Here is a 7,686-nt window from a genome sequence, read left to right as displayed (position 1 = left end):
TATTTTAAGGGAAGATGAGAAAGACACAGAATTTATGAAAGCTGGTAATGATTAAGAATATGTGTTTGCTTACACTGCAGTGAGGCTTCCCGTTCTCTTTCAAGGTGCTTTGATAAAAATTAAACTCTGAATTCCATTTGCACTGGGAGCTCCTAGCAAGACACGATGTTCTTGTAGTAGCAACTCTTGCTACCTTTCTCCTTGATTACCTTCCTGCTTGCTTACTGCTTGTTGTCCAAGCTGGCAGAAGCAATTCTCCTCCCTGCAGTCCTCTCTGCTTCTGTGGTTGTTGAGCTCTACAGCCCTATGGAGTGGAAGACAGAGACTTTGGCAAAGTTTGGCCGTTTACCCTTGGTATATTTGCTATCATTTTATTACATTATATTTATTTTTAATTGTATTATCGTTTTACTTTTCCAGTGGGAATACATAGCTTTATTATCTCTAAACTTGAAATGTAATCTAATTAATGTTCCAAGCTTTCCCTTAACCAAAATACAAATGAGGCTGACTAATTCGGTAATTTCCCATGCTTAGCAACAGTTGCAAACAGAGAAGTCTGTAAAAGATATTTACAGCCTATGATCAAATATCAGGCTGTTCTGAGCCATTCCTCTCTTATGCCTACTGTGCTTCTTTGGCAAGGCCCCTAAGATTCAACGCCTCAGGAGTAGATAAAATCTCTCGGATAAATAATGAAATAAACAATGCTGAAAACAATAAAATCTCTAGGACTTTCAAAAGCAGCCTGAGATGGTGACCTACATCTTGTAGGTTCAGAACGGAAATATTAGTCTGCCCCTCTGAAAATCGGATTTGCTTCTCCCCTACCCCCTTGAGAGCAGGTTGTTTTGCTCCAGGGTGGAACCAGGGGGGCTGCTGCCAGGCCCTGGGGCACTCATGGGCTTTAATGGCCCTGCCCAGCCTCCCCAGGACCCCATTTCAGCCCAGCCTACCCTGCTCCTTGGCTGGGGTGGTGGGACAGCCCTGGTCCCCAGGGCACCTCCAGCTGTGCTGCACCCCAAGAGGTGGGTGGAATGTGCGCCGTCACTGGGTGAGGGGCGACGGCAGCGAGGGAGCAGTGCTTTGCTCTGAACTTTAATCCAGGCTCATGTGACCGTACAGACGTATGTAGCCTGTTTCACTTCATTTAGTTCCTAATGAAGTAAATGGTGGTTTTCCTGGTGACGGCAATGGAAGCTGAACGGGCCGCTCAAAGGTCTGCTCCTCTGGCGTAACTGATTTTAACCAGGCTGGTATACGACAAAAGCAGGAGAAGACCAAAGGAAAGAGTAATCGGCTAAAAGCAAAAGGCAGTGGGGAAAACAAACAAACAAACAAACAAAAAGAAGTGTGTAGGTTATAGAACAAAAAGAAGAGCTCCAGAAAAGGAGAATGACTGCAGAGCCATGGAGTTATTTGGGGTGCTGTTGCTTGTTCCTTGGACGCAGTGCACGTCCTTCATTAAGGAGCTGTGTACTTCCACTCTACCAGAAGGAAAGGACAAAAGCATGAGAACACTACACGAGAAACAAGGCAGGGGGATCAAAATAAAGAAGAAAGAGACAAAGTCTGAGCAGGAGATACTAAACTAGGTTATGCTAGTCAATTTTAGTCCAGAGAAACTGGGATTATGCAGCTTTCAAAAGTGAAGAGACCTCTCCCTTCTACCCAGCTGAGAAGTAGCAAATACAGCAAGAGAATGGATAAAAGCTTAGCTCAACTTTCCTTTCTCTCAGTGAAAAACAATAGGGATTCTTTTCACCTGTTCAGGAATTCCCAGTTCTAGGATTTAAAACTATCTTTGGGATTTAAAGTCCCAGTGAAATTCTAAAGTCCCTCCTCCTCAAGTTATTAAGGGAGAACAGACACAAAGTCTGGTCATGTTAACCTTAAATCTGTAGGAAATAGGCTATAAACAAGGACGGAAGTAAGGCTTAGAGAAAAGATGCACAAAGGGGCACCAAAAGAGCATCCAGCTTGGAGTCTACTGGGTAGACAGGCCTCGGTACACAAGCTTGAATATTTGTGGAAGGGATGCAGTGGTGTTGCCCCAGAGTCCTCCTGGTTATCTATCAACTTGATGAAAAGGAATTAGATACAAGCATGAGAAAGCAGCACCATTGCTTGCAATTTCTATGATTTTTTCAGTCCTTGACTTCTTGAAACTACCAAGAAATTTGTTGGGAATGGTATTTTTGTGAGGAAGATGCTGAAGTCAGTTTAGTAATTTCTTTTCTCATTGGCACAGAATCACAACAATTTCCTGCTCTTTCCTTCCCCTTTTCCCTCTCATCTCCTCTCTTTGCCACCCTTTTTTGCCTTTCCTTCTTCTTTATTATTGATTCAGGTTGAATGTGAATTGGCAGTCATTTATATGTGATAACCACATTCTCAGTCTCTCAAGATAATTCTGTACACATTTTTTAATTGTTTTAATTTAGTTCAGCTAAGTCCCCCCGTACTTTTTATGCTATAAAATTGATTAGAGATTTCACTAGAGAATACAGAATGGCATTCTGGTAGTACCTTAAAAATAGGAAATAGTATTCTAGGCTTCTTTTACAAGCTTGCGTAACATTTAAATGCACGTTTGATATTGTCTTTGTTCACAGACAGCGTTTCAAAGTGCTGAGGTTTGTAACTTTTCTTCATAGGAGGATGTTTGATTAGCCAATAAAATGTTAGAAAAGCTTAAATTTCCAGAAAATATAAAAGTCATTCAACTCCTCCTCTTATATTGCTACAGGTGAATTTATTCTTGCATGCAAGGCCTCCTAAATCTGCCTAGGAAGACTCTTTTTGGGTACTTACACAGTATGTGTATCTGTTGCCCTTGGGAAAAACACCAGGATACGGTAAATCATTGGACGTATGTAAAGTTCAAGTTTAGTCAAGGATGTGTCTATTAAAATAAATGCAGACGCCAGCCTTAATTATGATTTTGTACTGCTTTACTTAACCTGTATTTTTGAGTAGTGCAATTAGTATGAAGATTTTCTCTTCTTTCTTTATATCCAGTGGCTATAATGTTTTATAGTTAGCCCTAACCAAATGTACAGGTTAGCCCCACCAGCAGGGAGAAATTGCAGAATTCCTTGCTAAGCTGCTCATTTTGATTTAGCACCTGCTTAAGCGTAAGCATGTATTTGGTCCTACTGACTCAAGCAGGTTTTGTCAGCTTTTGTCTCTTCGCTGCACTGAGATTAATTACCATGCATGTTTAAGCATTTTGCTTAGTTTGCTTAGGATTCCTGCAGGACTTGTGACCCGGTAACTACTCACAGCAGTTCAGCCTACATTTCATGGACTCAGAGCCAGGGACAGCACAGAGGGAAGGCATCTGTGCATTCATCTGAAGGAGCCTTGGAAGTAACCAAGTCTATTGGCACAGATGTCCAGACTTCCATTAGAAACTTCTGAGATTTCCAGGTGAAACCCTGAAAAGCTGAAAGAGCTGGAAACCACCAAGCTATTTCACATGTAATCACATCTGTTATTACATTGCATTATGCACTGCACAACTCCCACGTTGGAAAAAATAGGGGTTGGACAGTCAGGAACTAGGTTATCACATGGAGTGTGTCAAATGAGTGTCACTAATTCGTAGGCTACTAAAAAATTAAGCCATAAAACTGCAGTGAGCACTGAGGCTTTTACTCTGCTATCATATGTAGCTTTCAAAATATACTTAAAAAAGCTATAACCTTATCCTTCTGTCAAGCAACTTACACAAGAGAAGGGTTTTTACCATTTCAACAACATACCAAGCAGTATCCATCTTAGAGAAATTTGTAAACTGTCAAGATTTTTATAAAATAATATGTTTCAAGCTAGTCTTCACCAAGATTAAAATGAAATCTGTTTATACAGTATGATAAGCATATGACAGAACTATCAACTTTGTGTGTTGAGAGTTGTTGCTAGTAAATCAATATGGATGCTAGGGTACCAGGCACTTTAAAAATCGATATGATAAATAAATAAATTCAAGAGTTGAATTACAGTTTATGTGTACAGAGATGTGATTCACCTTGACACAAATAATACATGCTGGATAATCAACAGAGATGACATTCTTTAAAGCGCTGAAGAAAGTCTGCGATCAAAGGACTGGACTGGAAGTCAAAAATTATTTCCAGGCCCGCTGACTGACTGGTCTCAAAAAATGACAGGTTTAACCTTCTGATGACTCAACTTTTGTATTTGTGAGATTAGGAAAATAGAAAGTATTTTGAGACTTTCTGCTATGCAAAATGTTATTAAAATTAATTATGACTAGAAAGGGTACATTTCCCATTTATAGTCATATTTATGCACTGAGTTCTTCTGAAGCAATTACTGAATTACTGGGTTTGGAAAGCAGCCAGGAGAACTGCACCTGGGAAGTTAAAACTGGTTCTGAGCCTGATATTGCTCTTTCCTTTGCGTCTTTTTTTTTTTTTTAAGAGCTTATAAAGCATTCAGCACTGACCTTAAGGCAAGGTGAAAAATGTAGGAATAAATGAAATGGCACAACCTGGTTTCTGGTTGGCAGAAGAAGGAAAAGAGAATGGCAGAACAGTGAGGATAAGCAGGTCAGACAGGCTTGTGTGTAGTCAGTACCCAGACCACCTGGTAGAGCACAGGCCTGGGGGAGAACTCAAGCATCCTATTTTCTTCAGTTCCACACTGTGTACATCTATGGTCAGCCTTAGGATGACTTTAATTTAGTATGGTGTACCTACAAAACTATCAGGCATTGAGGAAAACACATTCTTTTTATTCCTGAGCCCTTACTTCATGTAACATCAGGTCTTTCTAAGAACAAGTCTACAGCTGACCTAAAGACGTCGTAGCCTGTGAGGAACCCATTAGAGTTCTTATTAATGAATTTCACAGTTTGTAGGGTACAGATGTCAGGAGGGAGGAAAAGAAAAAGGAAAAAAAAATTAAAAAGGAAAAAAATACTATTCTTGGAAACTCGAGATAGAGTCCCAGTCCAGAAGGGGTTTGATTTGAACACAGCAAATATCTGCAGGAAACAAAAGTTAAAAAGGAAAGGAAACAGGGTGAGTAGCAAGCTATAACTTTTATTGAACAGGAATTAAGAATTCACAATGCACCATGAGGACAAGCAAAAAGGATGTGTCTTTATACCATGACCAGAAAGATGAAGGTGCTACTGCCAAAGTGTTCTTGGTTCTTTCATCTGTTTGATAAATATTTAGTAGGCTGAAGTTCCCGTAATTCCCAAACAATCTAAGCACTGTGACTGCTCCAACTTCCCCCCTTTACGCTTAAAATATACTCACAGCCAATTTTTGGAAATTCAGTCAGGCTTGGGTAAGCTAGAAAGGCTTCTCAGAGTTAACAACTGAAGGCTTGTTGTAGGAGTATTATGTTCAGCATTAGCACGATTGAATCTGTGTTTAGACCAGTTCTTGTTGAAAGTAACATACGGAAGCTGGAGCATTCAACCTTTGATATTTTATTTTAACAAAAATGTCACTTTGCCCTTAATCCATAAATAAGTCTTAGTTTATCATCTACCAAACTGCCTAAGCAGAAGCAGAGGGCACCATGTATCACGTGCTTGATCAGATGGAGTGATAGCATGCCTACTAAGGTAATACTAACTTACAGGACTGAACAATGTATAAAGGTGAGTTTGTTTAAAGATTTTTTTTTTTCGCAAATAAAAAAAGGGTTTAACTTCAAAAATGTTCTTACATTTAAGGAAGAAAAAGTGGAGTCGGCTAATGGAAGAAATGGGTAGGTCCAATCAGGTGAGATGGAGAAAGATTTTAAGAAAGTGGTGAGTCAGTGTATATAAAAGGCAGACACAAAATCACAGTGTGTGAAAAACTTGAAAGAGGTTTTTTTTAGGGAACAGATTTAAACAAAGGAAAGCCAAAAGCATATTACCACTAGAAGTGTACTCAAGCTATACATTTAGATCTGGAAATTTTGTGACATTTGAAATTTGGTTCAGTCCCCTATATCCTTACCCTTTAAATCCTTGATAGAAAAAGGCTATTGATATAGAATAACATATTTACACTAATAACACCAACCCATAAACATTAAATTTTCATTTAAAATACAACAGAAGGAAATTTTCTTTATTGAACTCTCACATAGATAGATTCTTGGCTCCAAAGTTTTTAATCACTTGGTCTGAACCAAAGTTTAGATAGAATACTAAGATTAATGATCACCAAGAATGAGAAAAAAAAGATTTAACAAGGAGATTACTTGAAAAATTGTTGACAGACTGTTCCAAATGTTGAGTACTGTCTGAGGGGAAAGGCATACAGGTGAGTGAACGAAGAAGAAATATTGGGATAAGGTGAAGTGTTCAAAAGAAATAATGGGAATAGAAGTTTTGATGCGCTTACATAGTGAGGTCACACAAAACCCTTCGGTGACAAGACAACAGCAATTCTTGGTAAAAAAGACACATTCACAAGTAGGTGGTGGTGGATGACACAGTGGAAAGGTTACTAATGCGCTGCACTTTTGGAGAGGAACCTGTAGGAAATTAATGAGAACTAAACCTGTAGAACTGGCTGTTTCCTTCATGGCGTTGTTCATTTTGAGCATAAATTATGCCCCTTTCCCCTGACCTGGGGCTCTTTAGAGTTACAACTCTTCAGGGAAGAGACTGGCCACTATTCTGCGTAGTTCTTGCGTTTTAGGCTACCCTCATAAACTTGCTTTGTAACAGAGGAACTTCTTGAGTTTTCAGTGTTTCCTACATGGGAAGATCGGGGTGTGACAGGAACTAGGTACTTGTAGGAATATTATGGGTAGCATCAAAACATTTCTAAAAAACCCAAGAGAATTTGTTCCTTTTTTTTTTTGTTTTTTTCCTCGATTGGTAAAATGCTGTGGTGTAGTCTGGGCTTTTTTTTCTTTTTTTTTTTTTTCCTGAAAATAACTCAACTGCCCCATAAAACTTCCAGGCAGCAAGGTTTTCAGCACAAAACAAGAAAAAAAAAAAAAAAAAAGGACGTAACTTTTCCGTACTGCTCGTGGGAAGGAGAATCTTTCTGAAGATGCTTGAAGCGGGGCGGGCAGGCAGCGCGGTGCTTTCCCAGTGCCCTAAGGGACCACGAACGGTGTCGGACTACAACTGGTTGAAACTGGAAGGCGGTTCGCAGGTACACACCCTGCAGGGGAGCGGGGGAAACAAAAGGGGGGGCGTAACGAAGGCTGGCACAGAAATTAAAGACAAAAATTAACCGCAGCAGATAACTCAAAGACTGATTAAAATCGGTCATTTGCCCAGCGATTGACTGGGCGGCGCCGCGGCAGCTGCCGGCCGCATTCCTTCACGTCCCGCTGGCCCGGGGAGCGGGCGGCGGCTGAGGGCCGCTCTCCCGCACCGGCTGCCTTGGCGGCTCCCCCTTCGCAGCCGCGAGGGGCTTTTACCGATTGCCGCCCCCCGGCCGCGGGCTCCGGCGGCGGGCAGGTGGGAGGCGCGGGCGGGCGGGCAGGTGAGGGGCGCGGGGGAGGCGGCGGGCGGGCAGGGCGCCGGCGGGCCCCGCCCGCTCTCCCAGGCTGCTCCGCGCCGCAGCCGGGGGGAGGTGGAGCCGCTTTATCGAGAGCCGAAGTGGAAATTTCCCCCTCAGTTGCCGGCTCTGCCGCCGAGGAGACGCTGGTGAGAGCCACCTGCTCTTGTCGCTCCGTGCCGCGTCCCGC

This window comes from Gavia stellata, chromosome 4, assembly GCF_030936135.1.
Source record: "Gavia stellata isolate bGavSte3 chromosome 4, bGavSte3.hap2, whole genome shotgun sequence".
Taxonomy (NCBI): Eukaryota; Metazoa; Chordata; class Aves; order Gaviiformes; family Gaviidae; genus Gavia; species Gavia stellata.
This window is presented reverse-complemented; position numbering follows the sequence as displayed.